The 23,501-nt window shown below is 43.6% G+C and overlaps 1 long non-coding RNA gene across 1 annotated transcript in view; it reads right to left on the reverse strand.

Moving 5' to 3' along the window:
* Positions 1-23,241, reverse strand: part of LOC140492373 (uncharacterized) — a 61,195-nt gene extending 37,954 nt beyond the window's left edge. The window contains exon 1 of the long non-coding RNA XR_011963543.1: positions 23,053-23,241. This is a non-coding gene — a long non-coding RNA (uncharacterized lncRNA). The remainder of the gene's footprint in view (positions 1-23,052) is intronic.
* Positions 23,242-23,501: the final 260 nt, after the last annotated feature.

Here is a 23,501-nt window from a genome sequence, read left to right on the forward strand (position 1 = left end):
CAGCTGTGCTGAGGGAGGATATTCCTGGGAATACATCCAGGGAAGTTATTTGGGTGGAACTGAGAAATAAGAAAGGGATGATCACCCTTATTGGGATTGTATTATAGACGGTCCAATAGCCAGAGGGAAATTGAGGAACAGATTTGTAAGGAGATCTCAGCTATCTGTAAGAATAATAAGGTGGTTATGGTCAGGGATTATAACTTTCCAAACATAGACTGAGACTGCCATAATGTTAAGTATGTGGATGGAGAGGAATTTGTTAAGTGTGGACAAGACAATTTCCTGATGCAGTAAGTGGATGTACCTACTATAGAGAAGGTGCAAAACTTGACCTACTCTTGGGAAATAAGGCAGGGCAGGTGACTGAGGTGTCAGTGGGGGAGCATTTTGGGGCCAGCGACCATAATTCTATTAGATTTAAAATAGTGATGGAAAAGGAGAGACCAGATCTAAAAGTTGAAGTTCTAAATTGGAGAAAGGCCAATTTTGACGGTATTAGGCAAGAACTTTCAAAAGCTGATTGGAGGCAGATGTTTGCAGGTAAAGGGACGGCTGGAAAATGGGAAGCCTTCAGAAATGAGATAACAAGAATCCAGAGAAAGTATATTCCTGTCAGGGTGAAAGGGAAGGCTGGTAGGTATAGGGAATGCTGGATGACTAAAGAAATTGAGGGTTTGGTTCAGAAAAAGAAGGAAGCATGTGTCAGGTATAGACAGGATAGATCGAGTGAATCCTTAGAAGAGTATAAAGGAAGTAGGAGTATATTTAAGAGGGAAATCAGGAGGGCAAAAAGGGGACATGAGATAGCTTTGGCAAATAGGGTTAAGGAGAATCCAAAGGGTTTTTACAAATACATTAAGGATAAAAGGGTAACTAGGGAGAGAATAGGGCCCCTCAAAGATCAGCAAGGCGGCCTTTGTGTGGAGCAACAGAAAATGGGGGAGATACTAAATGAGTATTTTGCATCAGTATTTACTGTGGAAAAGGTTATGGAAGATATAGACTGTAGGGAAATAGATGGTGACACCTTGAAAAATGTCCATATTACAGAGGAGGAAGTACTGGATGTCTTAAAATGCACAAAAGTGGATAAATCCCTAGGACCTGATCAGGTGTAGAGGGTAGATGTGATCTATATGGACTTCAGTAAGGCATTCGACAAGGTTCCCCATGGGAGACTGATTAGCAAGGTTAGATCTCATGGAATACAGGAGGAACTGGCCATTTGGATACAGAACTGGCTCAAAGGTGAAAGAAGTGGCTGAGGGAGTTCAATCCAGACAACTGTGAGGTGATGCATTTTGGGAAGTCTAATTCTAGAGTGAACTGTACTGTAAACGGAAGAGCCTTGGGAAAAGCTGATGAGCGAGAGATCTGAGAATTCAGGTCCCTTGTACTCTGAAGGTGGCTGCACAGGTGGATAGAGTGGTCAAGGCAGCATATATAGTATGCGTGCTTTCATTGGGCGGGGTATTGAGTATAAGAGCTGGCAAGTCATGTTAAAATTGTACAAGACATTGGTTCGGCCACATTTTGAATAGTGTCCTGATGCAACTTTGTTTGTGTGTGTTGGGGGGGTTGCTTTCATAGTTTTGGACTTGGTCTGTGTGTGTGTCTTTCCTGTGTCCCTTTGTGGTGAATTCTCCGTTCGGTGTTCTCTGTACCATCACGTCTAGGAATGGGAGTCGGTTGTCCTTTTCTTTCTCTCTAGTGAATCGGATTCCTGTGAGTGTGGCGTTGATGATCTGGTGTGTGTTCTCTATTTCTGTGATTTTAATGATTACAAAGGCGTCATCCACGTATCTGACCCAGAGTTTGGGTTGAATTTGCGGTAAGACTGTTTGTTCTAACCTTTGCATTACTGCTTCTGCTATGAGTCCAGAGATCGGTGAGCCCATGGGTGTGCCGTTGATTTGTTCGTATATTTGGACACCAAACTTTGAACACCTACGGGCGAGAGACGCTAAGACAAACCAGGAAATCGGAATCCTGTGCCAACCGCCTAGGCGCCACATACGAACAACTCCGGTTCCTGCACGAATGCCGAAAGAATCGAATCCTTCCACCATGTGTCAGATACAGACCACCAGTCAACAATCCACAAGCCAGGGACACAGCCATGCAGAACGGATTCAGGGTGATCCAGGTAATGATTACAGACGCACACGACAGACTTCACAAATACAGACAAGAAATTGCGTGCCAAAAATCGTTAATTTCAAAAACCACCAATCAGGAATGGACCCGGACCATAGAACAGGCCGTCACCATAGGACAGAACAGGATCACACACTGCAAAAAAACGGCACTAAAAGAAAAAATGGCCAAACTAACACACAACAGAGAGGACACCACAACACACTCCTGGGTTAAAAACCTCTCCCACAGACAGCTCACAGACACGGAAAGAACAATACTGGCCAAGGGACTCAACTACAACCACAGGGACGCCTAGACAGCAGACTTCCTAGCAGCACTAGAATGCACACTCAGGAACAATGGACTGACAGAAGAGACACAACAAACAGTGAGACAAAGTATCGTACCGCTGATAACAAGAAAAAAACAAACACATAACCTCAACGCCAAAGAGAGGAAGCACTAAAATCACTAAGAAACGATAAGAACATAATCATACTACCAGCAGACAAAGGCAGAATGACGGTCATCCTGGACAAAGCAGACTACATGCAAAAAGCACAACAACTACTTGCAGATACCAACACCAACCAAAAGAGGGAGTTTGACCCCACCCCACAGCTCACCAATAGGGTAAACAACACACTGAGGAATCTACAAAAAACTGACAGATAACCAGGTCTGACCTACAAAGAATGAAACCTGAAACCAACAACACCCCCAGATTCTATGGACTACCCAAAGTGCACAAACCAGACATCCCACTCAGACCCATAGCATCACTACCAGGAACACCATCACATAAACTGGCCAAAGAACTACAGCAGAAACTGAAACACCTGATCAGCGGATCCAGACAATCTACACAATCGACACAGGAATTCTTGGACATCATCAGAAATATACACATAGACAAGGAAGAAACTATGGTCTCATTCGATGTAACGGCACTGTTCAACTCCATCGACAAAACCCTAGCCAGAGAAACAATAACCAACCTGCTGGACATACAGAACAGACAACAGGACGTTGAACCTATCAACAAAGACGGCATACTCAAACTACTGGACTTGTGCCTCACAACACACTTCACATTCAACAACCAAATATATGAACAAATCAACGGCACACCCATGGGCTCACCCATCTCTGGACTCATAGCAGAAGCAGTAATGCAAAGGTTAGAACAAACAGTCTTACTGCAAATTCAACCCAAACTCTGGGTCAGATATGTGGATGACACCATTGTAATAATTAAAAACACAGAAATAGAGAACACACACCAGATCATCAACGCCACACTCACAGGAATCCGATTCACGAGAGAGGAAGAAAAGGACAACCAACTCCCATTCCTAGACGTGATGGTACAGAGAACACCGAACGGAGAATTCACCACAAAGGTTTACAGGAAAGCCACACACACAAACCAAGTCCTAAACTACGAAAGCAACCACCCCGACACACACAAACGAAGTTGCATCAGGACACTATTCAAAAGGGCCACAACACACTGCAGTACACCAGAACTACAAAAAGAGGAAGAAGAACACCTGTACAAGGTATTCGCCAAGAACGGATACCCGCACAATTTCATCAACAGATGCCTAAGGGAGAGACAACGGAACGAGGACATGCCGCAACCCAAAGGACTAGCCACACTACCATACATCAGGAGCATTTCTGAACTGACAGCCAGACTACTGCGACCACTAGGACTCATAACAGCACACAAACCAACAGCCATTCTCAGACAACAACTCACCAGGATGAAGGACCCGATACCCAACATGAGCAAAACCAATGTCGTGTACAAAATCCCATGCAAGGACTGCACAAAACACTACATCGGACAAACAGGAAGACAGTTAACGATCCGTATACACGAACACCAACTAGCCACGAAACGACACGACCAGCTATCCTTAGTAGCCACACACACAGATGACAAGCAACATGAATTCGACTGGGACAACACTACCATTATAGGGCAAGTCAAACAGAGAACAGCCAGGGAATTCCTAGAGGCATGGCACTCATCCACAGACTCTATCAACAAACACATCGACCTGGACCCAATATACTGGCCACTGCAGTGGACAGCTGGAACTGACAACCGGAAGCGGCAGAGACAGGCCACTATAAATGCCGGAGGAAACAGCACAGAAGCACTTCACAGGAGGCTGCCAAGCACTGAGGATGTCACCTAGACAGGGGACGAAACGTCTGCAACACAAATTCCCAGCTCGGCGAACAGAACCACAACAATCACAGAGACTTGGTTGAAGGAAAGGCATGATGATTGGCAACTCAATGTTCCAGGATATAGACGCTTCAGACAGGACAGGGAGGGAAGTAAAAGGTGGGGGGGGGTGGGCGGGGGGTGGGTGGAGTTGCATTGCTGGTCAGGGGCGATATCACGGCTGTGCTATAGGAGGACATTATGGAGGGCCTGAGCAGTGAGGTATTAAGGGTTGAGCTGAGAAATAAGAAGGGTGCAGTTACATTGTTGGGCCTGTATTAAAGACCTCCCAACAGTCAGTGTGGGGTAGAAGAACAAATAGGTAAACAGATTACGGAATGATGTAGAGGCAACAGGGTGGTGGTGATGGGAGATTTTAATTTTCCCAACATTGACTGGGATACACAGTGTCAGAGGTCTGGATGGGGCAGAATTTGTAAGAAGCGTCCAGGAGAGTTTTCTCGAGCAGTATGTCTATAGTCTGATGAGGGAAGGGGCCATATTGGGCCTGGTATTGGGGAATGAGCTAGGCCAGGTGATAGAAGTTGCAGTGTGGGATTTCTTTGGGAATAGTCACCACAATTCCGTAAGTTTTAGAATACTCATAGACAAAGATGAGAGTGGTTGTAAGGGAAGAGTACTAAACTGGGCCAAGGCCAATTATATTAAAATTAGGCAGGAGCTGGGAAATGTGGATTGGACACAGCTATTTGAGGGAAAGTCCACATTTGAGATGTGGGAGGCTTTCAAAGATAGTGCAGGATCGGCACGTCCCGTTGAAAGGCAGGATTCGTGAACTGTGGATGACAGGGGAAATCGCGCGAGTAGCCAAGAGGAAAAGGGAAGCGTACATAAGGTCCAGGCAGCTAAAAACAGAACGGGCCCTGGAGGAATATCGGGAGATTAGGACCTGATGAAGAACCCAAGAGTTAAATGAGGAATCGAGCGGGCTAAAAAGGGTCATGAAATAACTTTAGCGAGCAGGATTGAGGAGAATCCCAAAGCCTTTTATTCTTATATAAGAAACAAGAGGGTAACTCGAGAAAGGGATGGTCCATGAAAGGATAAGGAAGGAGAGAAAATGGATAAGTTTCTCAATGATTACTTTGCATCAGTGTTCACTGAGGAACCGGAGGTGATGAATTAGAGATAGAAGTTTATTTACTCTGGATCAGGTTGACGTAAGTAGGGAAGATGTGTTGGGTAGGCTAGAGGTTATTAAGGTGGACAAATCCCCAGGACCGGATGGAATCTATCCCAGGTTGCTGAGGGAGGTGAGAGAGGAAATGGCTGGGGCCCTGACAGATATCTTTGTAGCATCCTTAAATACAGGTGAGGTGCTGGAGGACTGGAGAGTTACTAATGTTGTCCCCCGGTACAAGAAGGGGAGTAGGGATATTCCAGGTAACTACAGACCAGTGAGTCTGAGGTCGGTGGTGGGAAAGTTGCTGGAGAAGGTACTGAGGGATAGGATTTATTTATATTTGGAAAAGAATGGGCTTATCAGTGATAGGCAACATGGGTTTGTGCGGGAGAGATCCTGCCTTACCAACTTGATAGAGTTCTTCGAGGAAGTGACCAAGTTGCTAGATGAAGGAAGGGCTATAGATGTCATATACATGGACTTTAGTAAGGTGTTTGATCAGGTTCCCCATTATAGACTAATGGAGAAAGTGAAGTCACATGGTGTGCAGGGTGTTCTAGCTCAGTGGATAAAGAACTGGTTGAGCAACAGGAGACAGAGAGTAGTAGTTGAAGGGAGTTTCTCGAAATGGAGAAAGGTGACCAGTGGTGTTCCACAGGGGTCAGTATTGGGGCCACTGTTGTTTGTGATATACATCAATGATCTGGCAGAGGGCATTGTTGGTCTGATCAAGTTTACAGATGACTATGAAGATTGGTGGCAGAAAGTGTAGGGGACTGTCAGAGAATACAGGAGAATATAGATAGGCTGGAGAGTTGGGCAGAGAAGTGGCAGATGGGATTCAATCCAGACAACTGTGAGGTGATGCATTTTGGGAAGTCTAATTCTAGAGCGAACTGTACTGTAAACGGAAGAGCCTTGGGAAAAGCTGATGAGCAGAGAGATCTGGGAATTCAGGTCCCTTGTACTCTGAAGGTGGATGCACAGGTGGATAGAGTGGTCAAGAAGGCGTATGGTATGCTTGTCTTCATCGGACGGGGTATTGAGTATAAGAGCTGGCAGGTCATGTTAAAATTGTACAAGACATTGGTTTGGCCACATTTAGAATGCTGTGGGATTTAGTTCTGGGCGCCATATTACCAAAAGGATGTGGACGCTTTGGAGAATGTGCAGAGAAGGTTGACGAGGATGTTGCCTGGTATGGAAGGTGCTAGCTATGAAGAGAGGTTGAGTAGGTTAGGATTGTTTTCTTTGGAAAAAAGGAGATTGAGGGGGGAGCTGATTGAGGTTTACAAAATCATGAAGGGTATAGACAGGGTGATTAGAGATAAGCTTTTTCCCAGGGTGGGGGATTCAATAACGAGAGGTCACTCTTTCAAGGTGAGAGGTGAAAAGTTTAAGGGGGATACACAAGACAAGTACTTCACACAGAGGGTGGTGGGCATCTGGAACACGTTACCAACAGAGATGGTAGAGGTAGGCACGGTAGATTCATTTAAGATGTGTCTGGACAGATGCATGTGTAGGTGGGGAGCAGAGGGAGACAGATCCTTTGGAATTGGGCGATAGGTTTAGACAATGGATTTGGATCGGCTCAGGCTTGGAGGGCTGAAGGTCCTGTCCCTGGGCTGTAAAATTTCTTTCTTCTTTGTTCACTCATTCACATATGCACATACGCACTCACACACTCTTGCATACACAAACACACACAATCACCCATTCACATACACATACATACACACACACAATCAGTCATTCACACATGTGCGCACACACACATGTACACACAGGCAATCATTCTTTCACATACACCCACATATACGGACATACACATTCAATCACTCATTCACACATACATGTACATACAGTCACACACAATCACTCACTCACATTTCTACACACACACACAGATTCACACACACACTCATTCACATGTACACACACACACACACACACACATACACACACACACACAATTACACATTCACATACACTCACACACAGAGATACAATTATTCTTAGATTAGATTCTCTAAAGTGTGGAAACAGGCCCTTCGGCCCAACCAGTCCACACCAATCTTCTGAAAAGTAACCCACCCAGACGCATTTCCCTCTGATTAATGCACCTAACACTATGGACAATTTATCATGGTCAATCCACCCTAACCTGCACATCGTTGGATTGTTGGAGGAAACCGGAGCACCCGGAGGAAACCCACACAGCACACAGACCCGGGGAGAATGTGCAAACTCCACACAGACAGTTGCCTGAGGCGGGAATGGGACCTTGGTGCTGTGAGGCAGCAGTGCTAACTACTGAGCCACAATCACTCATACACACACACACACACACACACACACACACAATCCCTCAGTCCCAGACACAATCACTCATACACACACACAATCCCTCAGTCCCAGACACAATCACTCATTCACATACGCACATGCACATACACACAATCACTCATTCTGATACACACACACATACAGTCACATGTTCATATATATACATACATCCAGACACACACAGAGTCACTCATTGACATACATACTCATACACAGACACGGTCACTCATTTACATATGGTCACACACACACAATCACTTATTCACATACACAAACACACACACACAATTACTTATTCACAAACATAAACATGCAAACATACAATCACTCATTCACAAATGCACACAGACAACAATCACTCATTCACATATTCACATACACACACAGTCATTCACAAAGACACATGCAAACACACACATGCATGCATACAGTAACTGATTCACACACACAATCAATCACTCACATTTCTGCACACACAAACACACAATCACTCATTCACACACACACATCCAGACACACATACAATCACCCATTCACAACACACACACAGTTATTCATTCACAAACATACAGAATCACTCATTCACATACACAGACAAAATCACTCATTTAAATACACACACACAGACACAATCGCTCAGTCACACACACATACAATCACTCATTCACTAACACACACAGTCCTCATTTACAAATGCACACACAATTACCCATTCACGTGTGTGCACACACACACACAAAATCACAAACACACACACACACATTCGCATGCATACATAATCACCCATTCATATCAACAGAGCTGAAAATGTGTTGCTGGAAAAGCGCAGCAGGTCAGGCAGCATCCAAGGAGCAGGAGAATCGACGTTTCGGGCATGAGCCCTTCTTCAGGAATCTTCCTTGGATGCTGCCTGACCTGCTGCGCTTTTCCAGCAACACATTATTCAGCTCTGATCTCCAGCATCCTCAGTCCTCACTTTCTCCATTCATATAAACACACAATCGCTCATTTACATATACAGACATGCTCACAATCACTCATTCACATACACACACACACATACACACAATCACTCATTCACACACACACACACACACACATACACACAATCACTCATTCACACACACACACATACACACAATCACTCATTCACATACACACACACACATACACACAATCACTCATTCACATACACACACACATACACACAATCGCTCATTCACACACACACACACACACAATCACTCATTCACATACACACACACACATACACACAATCACTCATTCACATACACACACACACATACACACAATCACTCATTCACATACACTCACAGTCATTCATTCACAAACATACACACAATCACTTTTGCGTGCACACATACACACAATCACTCTTTCACATATACAGACACCCACACAATCATTGATTCAGATACTCACACACACAGAATCACTCATTCACAAAAGCACACACATTCTCTCATTCTCATACATTCACACATAAGGACTCATTCACACACACACACACAGAATCACCCATTCACATACATATGCACACATGCACACACACACAATCATTCATATACACAATCATTCATTCACTTACACAGACACACACGCAATCACTCAGACAAACACAATCACTGATTCACAAACACACACACAATCACCTAGTCACATGCACGCACACACAATCACTCATTCACAACACACACAGAGTCATTCATTCACACACACACAATCAGTCATCCGCAGATACACATTCACTCATTCACATCCACACACACCCAATCACTCACTCACACACACACATAAACAATCAATCAATTGCATAGACCCACACACAATCAATTATTCATATTCGCACACACACAGTCACTCATTCACGTATATACACACACTTATTCATTCACATCAACACACACACAACTCATCCGCGTATATACACAAACAAACCACTCAGTCGCGCACACACACACATTCACTCTTTCATAAATACACACACACAAACACACAATCACTCATAGAGGAAGACACGCACACAGAATCAGCCATTCACATTTACACACACTCTCACACAATCACTCATTCACATACACACACAGACAACCACTCATATGCACACACACATACACACAATCACACGTTCACAAACACAATCACTCATTCACGTACACACAGAGTCACTCATTCACACACACACACACACACACACACACACACAATCACATGTACTCACACACACACACAGACACCCCTACACACAATACCTCATTCACATAAATTAACATATGCACACAATCACTCATTCACATATACCGCCACACTCACAATCACTCATTCATATACACATACTCACACACATAATCATTCATTCACAATACACACATGCACACAGAGTCACTCTTTCACAAACACGCACACACAATCACTCATGTACACACACACAATCACTGATTCACATTCAGACGCACAAAATCACAAATTCACCAACACACACACAATCACTCATTCAAATACACTCACACATAATCACTCAGTCACGTGCACACACAGACACACACACACAATCACTCACACCCACAAACACACACACACAGATACCTACACATACAATCACTCATTCACATAAACACTCATACGCACACAATCATTCACACATACAGACACACTCACAGTCACTCATTCACATACACAGGCACACACACACTCACAAATACACACAATCACTGATTCACAAGCATGCACAATCACTCATTCACATGCACACACACACACAGATACAATCACTCATTCACATGCACACAGACACACGATCACTCATACGCGCACACACAACCCTCCCCCACACACTCAATCACTCGTTTATGTACACACACGTACAGAAAGACAAACACAATAACTCATTCACGTACACATACACACGCAGATGCACACAATCGCTCATTCACATATATATGCACATAAAGACACAGACACACACACAATTACTCATTCACATATACACAGACACATGCGCGGACACACCCACAATTACTCATTCATGTACACACATACAGAATCACTCATTCACATGTGCACACACACACACACACACAAGCACTCATCCACATACACACATGCACAATCACTCATTCACATGAACACACACAATCACTCATTCACATACACACAGACACACACACACAACCACTCATTCACATACAAACACATAGACACAATCACTCATTCACACACACACACAAAATCACTCACTCACAGACACAGATATACATCACTCATGTACATACATACACACAATCAATCATTCATATACACACACATACGCACAATAACACATTCACATACACAGACACACACACAATCATTCATTCAGATGCACACACACACAATCAATCAACTACATACACACACAGACACAATCACTCACACACACACACTATCACTCATTCACATACACACACTATCACTCATTCACATACCCACACAGACACAATCACTCATTCACACACAATCAACTACATACACACACAGACACAATCACTCATTCACACACACTATCACTCACTCACACACACACACACACACACACATACACACACGATCACTCATTCACATCCACACACACACACACTGACTCATTCACATACACACACACAATCACTCATTCACATAGAACATAGCACATTACAGCACAGTACACGCCCTTCGGCCCTCGACATTGCGCCGACCTATCATATCAATCTGAAGCCCATCCAACCTATACTATTCCATATACGTCCATATGCATGTCCAATGACGACTTAAATGTACTTAAAGTTGGCGAATCTACTACCGTTGCAGGCAAAGCCCATACCCCTACTACTCTCTGAATAAAGTAACTACCTCTGACATCTGTCCTGTATCTATCACCCCTCAATTTAAAGCTATGTCCCCTTGTGCTAGCCATCACCATCCGGGGAAAAAGGCTCTCCCTGTCCACCCTATCTAACCCTCTGATTATCTTATATGTCTCTATTAAGTCACCTCTCAACCTTCTTCTCTCTAATGAAAACAGCCTCAAGTCCCTCAGCCTTTCATCGTAAGACCTTCCCTCTGAACCAGGCAACATCCCAGTAAATCTCCTCTGAACCCTTTCCAAAGCTTCCACATCCTTCCTATAATGTGGTGACCAGAACTGTACACAATACTCCAAGTGCGGCCACACCAGAGTTTTGTACAGCTGTAGCATAACCTCATGATTCCGGAACTCGATCCCTCTATTAATAAAAGCTAAAACACTGTATGCCTTCTTCACAACCCTGTCAATCTGTGTGGCAACTTTCAAGGATCTGTGTACCTGGACACCGAGATCTCTCTGCTCATCTACACTACCAAGAATCTTACTATCAGCCCAGTACTTTGCATTCCAGTTACTCCGACCAAAGTGAATCACCTCACACTTGTCTGCATTAAACTCCATTTGCCACCTCTCAGCCCAGCTCTGCAGCTTATCTATGTCTCTCTGTAACCTACGACATCCTTTGTCACTATCCACAGCTCCACCGACCTTAGTGTCGTCTGCAAACTTACTAACCCACCATTCTACGCCCTCATCCAGGTCGTTTATAAAGATGATGAACAGCAGTGGACCCAACACTGACCCTTGCGGTACACCACTGGTAACTGGACTCCAAGATGAACATTTCCCATCAACCACCACTCTCTGTCTTCTTTCAGCAAGCCAATTACTGATCCAAACTGCTACATCTCCCACAATCCCATTCTTCCGCATTTTGTACAATAGCCTACTGTGGGGAACCTTATCGAATACCTTGCTGAAATCCATACACACCACAACAGCCTGTTTACTCTCATCTACCTGTTTGGTCACATTCTCAAAGAACTCAATAAGGTTTGTGAGGCACAACCTACCCTTCACAAAACCGTGCTGACTATCCCTAATCAAATTGTTCTTTTCTAGATGATTATAAATCCTATCTCTTGTAACCTTTTCCAACACTTTACCAACAACTGAAGTAAGGCTCACTGGTCTATAATTTCCAGGGTTGTCTTACTCCCCTTCTTGAACAGGGGAACCACATTTGCTATCCTCCAGTCTTCTGGCACTATTCCTGTAGACAATAGCAATTTAAAGATCAATGTCAAAGACTCGGCAATCTCCTCCCTGGCTTCCCACAGGATCCTAGGATAAATCCCATCCAGCCCAGGGGACTTATCTATTTTCACACTCTGCAGGATTTCTAATACCTCTTCCTTGTGAACCTCAATCCCACCGAGTCTAGTAACCTGTATCTCAGTATTCTCCTCGATAACATTGTCGTTTTCTAGAGTGAATACTGTCGAAAAATATTCATTTAGTGCTTCCCCTATCTCCTCTGACTCCACACACAACTTCCCACTACTATCCTTGATTGGCCCTAATCTTACTCTTGTCATTCTTTTATTCCTTAAATACCTATAGAAAGCTTTAAGGTTTACCCTGATCCTATCCACCAACAACCTCTCATGTCTCCTCATGGCTCTTCTGAGCTCTCTCTTTAGGTCTTTCCTGACTACCTTGTAACCCTCAAGTGCCCTAACTGAGCCTTCACATCTCATCCTAACATAAGCCTTCTTCTTCCTCTTGACCAAAGATTCCATTTCCTTCGTAAACCACGGCTCCCGCGCCCTACAGCTTCCTCCCTGCCTGACAGGTACATATTTCTCTCAGACACACAGGAGCTTTTCCTTGAATAAGCTCCACATTTCTAATGTGCCCATCCCCTGCAGTTTCCTTCCCCATCCTATGCTTCCTAAATCTTGCCTAATCGCATCAAAATTGCCTTTCCCCCAGCTGTAACTCTTGCCCAGTGGTATACAGCTGTCCCTTTCTATCACTAAAGTAAATATAACAGAATTGTGGTCGCTATCACCAAAGTGCTCACCTACTTCCAAGTCTAACACCTGGCCGGGCTCATTCCCCAGTACCAAATCTAATGTGGCTTCACCCTTGTTGGCCTGTCTACATACTGTGTCAGGAAGCCCTCCTGCACACACTGGACAAAAACTGACCCATCTCTAGTACTCGTACTATAGTGTTCCCAGTCATTACACATACAGAGACACACTCACACACACAATCATTCACATACAAACACACAGACACAATCACTCATTCACACACACACACCAAAAATCACTCATTCACAGACACAGATATACAATCACTCATGCACATACACACACACACACAATCACGCACAAAATCACTCATTCACACACACACACACACAATTAATTATATGCACATACATTACGTACACAATCAATCATTCACATACACACACACACATTGACTCATTCACATATACACACATACGCACACAATCACTCATTCACACATACAGACACACCCAGAATCACTCATTCACATACACTTGCACATACACACACTCATTCACATGCACATGCACACATATACACACAATCACTGATTCACAAGCACGCACAATCACTCATTCACATTCACACACAGACATATCACTCATATGCGCACGCATATGCGCACACACACACACGCAATAACTCGTCCATGTACACACACATACAGACACACAGTAAGTCATTCACATACACATACACACGCAGATGCACATAATCACTCACTCACATATACACACACATAAAGACACAGACACACACACAACCATTCATTCACATATACACAGACACATGCGCGCACACACCAACAATTACTCATTCATGTACACACACACAGAACCACTCATTCATATATACACAGACACATGTGGACACACACCAACAATTACTCATTCATGTACACACACACACAGAATTACTCATTTACATGAGCACACACACACACTCATACAAGCACTTATTCACATACACACAGACAGACACAATCACTCATTCACACGCGCACACACATAATCACTCATTCACATAAAAACACATACACACACTCACAATCACTCATTCACTTGCACACACATATACGCGCAATCACTCATTCACATAAACGCACACGCTCGCTTATTCACATATATACACACACATCCACACAGAGACACACAATCACATATTTAATTGCACTCACATACATACACAATCATTCATTGACATACACGCGCACACAATTACTTATTCACAAACACACACCCACACACACATGCACACACAACGCATTCACGTACACACATATGTATAGACAGACACACACAATCATTCATTCACATATACACAGACACACGTGCACACACACACACACAATTACTCATTCACGTACACACTCATTCGCGCGCACACATAATCACTCGTTCTCAAACACACACAATCACTCATTTATATACACTCACACACACACAATCGCTCATTCACAAAAATACACACACACACCTGTCTCTTAGACTGTTACCAGGAGCAACCATTTTATGCATAGTTTTATTCACCACAAAATGGCTTCTCAACGCAAAGTAACATAACAAAATGGCTTCAGGCTGCAAATTAACACTGTGTTTAAAATGCCCTCTCACCCTGCTAAAGGCAGCATTCCTGTATTGCTGAGCTAACTGAATCAAAGATAAAGCAGAACAATGCACCCTTCACAGTATGGAATTAACTAAGCTAAATAGGACATTACTAACCATCCCAGCTAACCTTCAAATGCAGGTGGGAAGAGATAATGTGTGGAAAACAATTTTGTTTCCCAGGAAATATCATTGGGTTAACCTGCTGTCCACGATGTCATTTTATTACACTTTATTGGATTTACTGTGCAATTAAGGCTGTACTATTTCTTAAGAAATATATAAAAATTGCCTTTGTTCCAAGTGAAATTGTGCAGTTTCTCCAAGGAACACAGAAGGTGTGCGATTGTCTCTCTCTCTCTCTCTCTCTCTCTCTCTCTCTCTCACACACATACAGACAGACACATATAATCATTCATTCACATACACACGCACATAAAGATACAGACACACACACTCTCTCATTCACATATACACAGACACATGCGCACACACTCACAATTACTCATTCACATACATACACAGAAACACTCATTTACATGTGCACACACACAATTACTCATTTACTTATACACGCATACATACAAACACTCATTCACATATGCACGCACACACATACGCAACACACAATGACTCATTCACACACACACATACAGGCAGACACATACACAATCACTCATTCACATATACACAGACACATGCACAAACACAGGCACATACAATTACTCACTCACATCCACACATTCAGAAACATTCGTTTACATGTGCACACACACTCACAGAAGCACTCACTCACGTACACGCTCACAAACACTCACACACAGAAACAATTATTCATTCACATCCACACACACAATCAGTCATTCTCACACACACTCATTCACGTACAAACACATATACACACAATCACTCATTCACACAGGCACACACAGAACCATTCATTGTGCCACACACACATTCATTGACATACACACACAGATACATTCGCTCATTCACATACACCTACACACACACGCAATCACTCATTCACATTCACACACACAATACACACAAGTACTCATTCATATACACACATTCATATACACACACGCACGCACACACAATCACACATTACCATGAATGCATACACCCATTCACTCATTCACTTGCACACACACAGCCCTACAAACACAAAGACACAATCACTCATTCTCACACACACACACAAAATCACTCATTTGCATACATACACAGAATCATTCATTGACATAAACATGCACACAATCACTCATTCATATCCACACACACACACACACACACACACACACACACAATCACTCATTCACATAAACACACACGCACAATTACTCATTCACAAATACAGACACACACACATTCATTCACAGATGCACACACACAGACACACACAATCACTCATTCACATAAAAACACACACAAACAACACAATCACTCATTCACATGCACACACACACACGTACACACAGTACCTCATTCACGTGCACACACACACAGACACACACAATCACTCATTCACATAAAAACACACACAAACAACACAATCACTCATTCACATGCACACACACACACACGTACACACAGTACCTCATTCACGTGCACACACATACAGACACAACACACAATCACTCATTCACATACACACACACATATGGGCACACAGTCACTCATTCATACACACACATGCACAAATGCGCACACACACACACACACTCATTCACACATATACACACAGACAATTGCTCATTCACATACACATGCATCCACATACTCATACACACACATGATCACTCATTCACACACACACACAACACAATCACTCATTCACACATATACACAGACAATTGCTCGTTCACATACACAAACACAAAATCTCCCATTCACATAGACACACACACAGACACAATCACACAGACACTGACACAATCACTCATTCACATACACACAAAATCATTCATTCACACATACACACGCCAGCACTCATTCACTCACACACAGTCACTCATCCACAAACACACACACACGTTCACTCATTCTCAAACACACACACACAAACACTCATTCACATACACATACACAATTGGGGACTTTAACTTCCCCAACATTGACTGGAGATGTTATAACTCTAGTCTCACGTCTGTCGTCTGCAAGGTGTTAGAAAGGATTCTGAGGGATAGGATTTATGACCATCTGGAAGAGCGTGGCTTGATTAAATGCAGTCAACACGGCTTTGTGAGGGGCAGGTCATGCCTCACAAACCTTATCGAGTTCTTTGAGGATGTGAATAGAAACGTTGATGAGGGTCGAGCTGTAGATGTGGTGTATATGGACTTCAGCAAGGCATTTGATAAGGTTCCCCATGGTAGGCTCGTTCAGAAGGTCAGGAGGAATGGGATACAGGGAAATTTAGCAGAATTGGCTGGTTGACAGAAGACAGCGAGTGATAGTGGAAGGAAAATATTCTGCCTGGAAGTCAGTGGTGAGTGGTGTTCCACAGGGCTCTGTCCTTGGGCCTCTATTGTTTGTAATTTTTATTAATGACTTGGATGAGGGGATTGAAGGATGGGTCAGCAAGTTTGCAGATGACACAAAGGTTGGAGGTGTCGTTGACAGTATAGAGGGCTGTTGTAGGCTGCAGCGGGACATTGACAGGATGCAGAGATGGGCTGAGAGATGGCAGATGGAGTTCAACCTGGATAAATGTGAGGTGATGCATTTTGGAAGATCGAATTTGAAAGCTGAGTTCAGGATTAAGGATAGGATTCTTGGCAGTGTGGAGGAACAGAGGGATCTTGGTGTGCAGGTACATAGATCCCTTAAAATGGCCACCCAAGTGGACAGGGTTGTTAAGAAAGCATATGGTGTTTTGGCTTTCATTAACAGGGGGATTGAGTTTAAGAGTCGTGAGATCTTGTTGCAGCTCTATAAAACTTTGGTTGGACCGCACTTGGAATACTGCGTCCAGTTCTGGTCGCCCTATTATAGGAAAGATGTGGAGAGGGTTCAGAGGAGGTTTACCAGGATGCTGCCTGGAATGGAGGGCTTATCTTATGAAGGGAGGTTGACTGAGCTCGGACTTTTTTCATTGGAGAAGAGGAGGAGGAGAGGGGACCTGGTTGAGGTATACAAGATAATGAGAGGCATAGATAGAGTGGTTAGCCAGAGACTATTTCCCAGGGCAGAGATGACTAACACGAGGGGTTATAGTTTTAAGCTGGTTGAAGGAAAGTATAGAGGGGATGTCAGAGGGGGGTTCTTTACACAGAGAGTTGTGAGAGCATGGAATGCGTTACCAGCAGCAGTTGTGGAAGCAGGGTCATTGGGGACATTTAAGAGACTCCTGGACGTGCGTATGGTCACAGAAATTTGAGGGTGCATACATGAGGATCAGTGGTCGGCACAACATCGTGGGCTGAAGGGCCTGTTCTGTGCTGTACTGTTCTATGTTCTATGTTCTAGAATGTCGGATGGATCAGTTTTTGTCCAGTGTGTACAGGAGGGTTTCCTGACACAGTATGTCGAAGGGCCGACAAGAGGGGAGGCCACATTGGATCTGGTGCTTGGTCATGAACCAGGCCAGGTGTTTGATTTAGTTGTAGGTGAGCACTTTGGAGAGAGTGACCATAATTCAGTTACGTTTAGTTTAGCGATGGAAAGGGATAGGTACATGCCACAGGGCAAGAGTTATCCTCAGGGCAAGGGCAATTCTAATGCAATTAGGCAAGAATTAGGATGCATAGAATGGGATAGCAAAATGCAGGGGATGCAGACAATCGAAATGTGGAGCTGGTTGAAGGAACAGATATTTCGCGTCCTTGATCGGTACGTCTCTGTCAGACAGAGAGGAAGTGATAAGGTCAGGGAACTGTGGTTTAGGACAGAAATTGCATCTCTTGTTAAGTAGAAGAAGGAGGCTTATGTGTTGATGAGGCAAGATGGTTCAGATGAGGTGATGGAGAGTTACAGATCAGCTCGGAAGGATTTAAAGAGAGAGTTAAGAAGAGCAAAGAGAGGACACGAGCAGTCTTTAGCAAATAGAATAAAGGAGAACCCTAAAGCCTTCTATAGGTATGTGAGGAATAAAAGGATGACTAGGGGAGGAATAGGGTCAAAGACAGAAGTGGGAAGTTGAGTGTGGACCCTGTGGAGATCGGAGAGGTGCTAAATGAACATTTCTCATCAGTGTTCACTCAGGAAAAGGAGAATATTGTAGAGGAGAAGAATGAGGTACGAGATATTAGACTAGAAAGGATCGAGGTTAGTTACGCAAAGGTGTTATCAATTCTAGAAGGAGTGAAAGTAGACAAGTCCCCTGGGCCAGATGGGATTTATCCGAGGATTTTCTGGGAAGCCAGGGAGGAGATAGCAGGGACTATGGCTTTGATATTTGAGTCATCATTGTCTACGGGTTTAGTACCTGAGGACTGAAGGGCAGCAGAGATGACCCAGGTGATTATAGAGTGGTGAGCCTTACTTTCTGTTGTAGGAAAGGTTTTGGAAAGGATTATGATAGATAAGATTTAGAATCATCTAGCAAGCAACAATTTGATTTCAGATAGTCAACATGGTTTCGTCGAGGGCAGGTCGTGTCTCACAAACCTTGCTGAGTTTTTTGAGAAGGTTACCAAGCATGTAGATGAGGGTAGAGCAGTTGACATGGTATACATGGACTTCAGTAAAGCCTTTGATAAGGTTCCACATGGTAGGCTGTTGGAGAAAATGCAGAGGCATGGGATTGAGGGTAATTTAGCAGTTTGGATTAGAAACTGGCTTTCTGAAAGAAGGCAGCGAGTGGTGGTTGATGGAAAATATTCAGTCTGGAGTCCGGTTACTAGTGGTGTCCCACAAGGATCTGTTTTGGGACCACTGCTGTTTGTCATTTTTATAAATGACTTGGACGCAGGCATAGGTGGATGGGTTAGTAAATTTGCAGATGACACTAAAGTCAGTGGAGTAGTGGACAGTGTGGAAGAATGTTACAGGTTGCAGGGGGACTTGGATAAACTGCAGAATTGGGCAAATGGCGTTCAATGCAGCTAAATGTGAGGTGATGCACTTTGGGAAGAATAACAGTAAGGCAGAGTACTGGGTCAATGGAAAGATTCTTGGTAGTGTGGATGTGCAGAGGGATCTTGGTGTCCATGTACATAGATCCCTGAAAGTTGTCACCCAGGTGGGTAGTGCTGTCAAGAAGGCATACGGTGTGTTAGGTTTCATTGGTAGAGGGATTGAGTTCTGGAGCAGTGTTGTCATGCTGCAACTATACAAAACGCTGGTGCGGCCGCACTTGGAATATTGTGTACAGTTCTGGTCACCCCATTACAGGAAGGATGTGGAAGCATTGGAAAAGGTGCAGAGGAGATTTACCAGGATGTTGCCTGGTCTGGAGGGAAGGTCTTATGAGGAAAGACTGAGAGACTTGGGTCTGTTCTCATTGGAAAGAAATAGGCCAAGGGGGGATTTAATAGGGACATACAAGAGGATTAGATATGGTAGACAGTAAGAGTCTTTTTCCAAGGATGATGACGTCAGCGTGTACGAGGGGGCAAATTGAGGGGTGATAGATTTAAGACAGATGTCACAGGCAGGTTCTTTACGCAGAGAGTGGTATGGGTGTGGAATGCCCTACCTGCCAATGTAGTTAACTCAGCCACATTAGGGAGATTTAAACAATCCTTGGATAAGCACATGGATGATTTTGGGATAGTGTAGGGGGACGAGCTGAGAATAGTTCACAGGTTGGCGCAACATCAAGGGCCGAAGGGCCTGTTCTGTGCTGTATTGTTCTATGTTCATTCACAAACATACACACACATGTACACACAATCACTCATTCACATACACGCACACACAAAATAATGCATTAACATACACACATACATACAGACAGACACACGGAGTAACTCATTCACATATACACAGACACGTGCGCACACACACACACAATTACTCATTCACATATGCAAACAGAATCACTCATTTACATGTGCACACACTCACGCAAGCGCTCATTCACGTACACACACAAACAATCACTCATTCACAAACACACAATCACTCATTCACACACAGACGCACAATCACTCATTCACAAACAGACACACAATCACTCATTCACACACAGACACTCAATCACTCATTCACACACAGACGCACAATCACTCATTCACACACAGACACACAATCACTCATTCACACACAGACACACAATCACTCATTCACACACAGACGCACAATCACTCATTCACACACAGACGCACAATCACTCATTCACAAACAGACACACAATCACTCATTCACACACAGACGCACAATCACTCATTCACAAACAGACACACAATCACTCATTCACAAACAGACACTCAATCACTCATTCACACACAGACACTCAATCACTCATTCACAAACAGACACACAATCACTCATTCACACACAGACGCACAATCACTCATTCACAAACAGACACACAATCACTCATTCACAAACAGACACTCAATCACTCATTCACACACAGACACTCAATCACTCATTCACAAACAGACACACAATCACTCATTCACACACAGACACACAATCACTCATTCACAAACAGACACACAATCACTCATTCACACACAGACGCACAATCACTCATTCACAAACAGACACACAATCACTCATTCACAAACAGACACTCAATCACTCATTCACACACAGACGCACAATCACTCATTCACAAACAGACGCACAATCAATCATTCACAAACAGACACACAATCACTCATTCACACACAGACGCACAATCACTCATTCACAAACAGACACACAATCACTCATTCACACACAGACACACAATCACTCATTCACAAACAGACACACAATCACTCATTCACACACAGACGCACAATCACTCATTCACAAACAGACGCACAATCAATCATTCACAAACAGACACACAATCACTCATTCACACACAGACGCACAATCACTCATTCACAAACAGACACACAATCACTCATTCACACACAGACACACAATCACTCATTCACAAACAGACACACAATCACTCATTCACACACAGACGCACAATCACTCATTCACAAACAGACACACAATCACTCATTCACAAACAGACACACAATCACTCATTCACACACAGACACACAATCACTCATTCACAAACAGACGCACAATCAATCATTCACAAACAGACGCACAATCAATCATTCACAGACACACAATCACTCATTCACAAACAGACACACAATCACTCATTCACAAACAGACACACAATCACTCATTCACACACAGACGCACAATCACTCATTCACACACGCGCGTGCACACGCAATCACTCATTCACATTCACACACATACACAATCACATATTCACATTAAAACATACACACACTCACACACACACATTCACTCATACACATACAGACACACACACAATCACTCGTTCTCAAAGACACACACCACAGACACACAATCACTCATTCACATATACACAAGCAAACACAATCACTCATTCACAAACACACACATAATCACTCATTCACACATGCACACACACAGACAGAATCATTCATGGGCTGTAGGTTTGCTCTCTGAGCTGTAGGTTTGATATCCAGACGTTTCATTACCTGGCTGGGTAACATCATCAGTGGTGACCTCCATGTGAAGCGAAGCTGTTGTCTCCTGCTTTCTATTTATATCTTTCTCCAGGATGGGGTTCCTGGGGTTTGTGGTGATGTCATTTCCTGTTCCTTTTCTGAGGGGTTGATAGATGGTATCTAGATCTATGTGTTTGTTTATGGCGTTGTGGTTGGAGTGCCAGGTCTCTAGGAATTCTCTGGCATGTCTTTACTGAGCCTGTCCCAGGATAGATGTGTTGTCCCAGTCGAAAGTGTGTTTTTTTTTATCTGTGTGTAGGCCCCCTCTCTCCCTCGTAGCCCTACACACAGATAAAAAAAACCACACTTTCGACTGGGACAACACATCTCTCCTGGGACAGGCTCAGTAAAGACATGCCAGAGAATTCCTAGAGACCTGGCACTCCAACCACAACGCCATAAACAAACACATAGATCTA

This window comes from Chiloscyllium punctatum, chromosome 21 (genome assembly GCF_047496795.1).
Source record: "Chiloscyllium punctatum isolate Juve2018m chromosome 21, sChiPun1.3, whole genome shotgun sequence".
NCBI classification, from domain to species: Eukaryota; Metazoa; Chordata; class Chondrichthyes; order Orectolobiformes; family Hemiscylliidae; genus Chiloscyllium; species Chiloscyllium punctatum.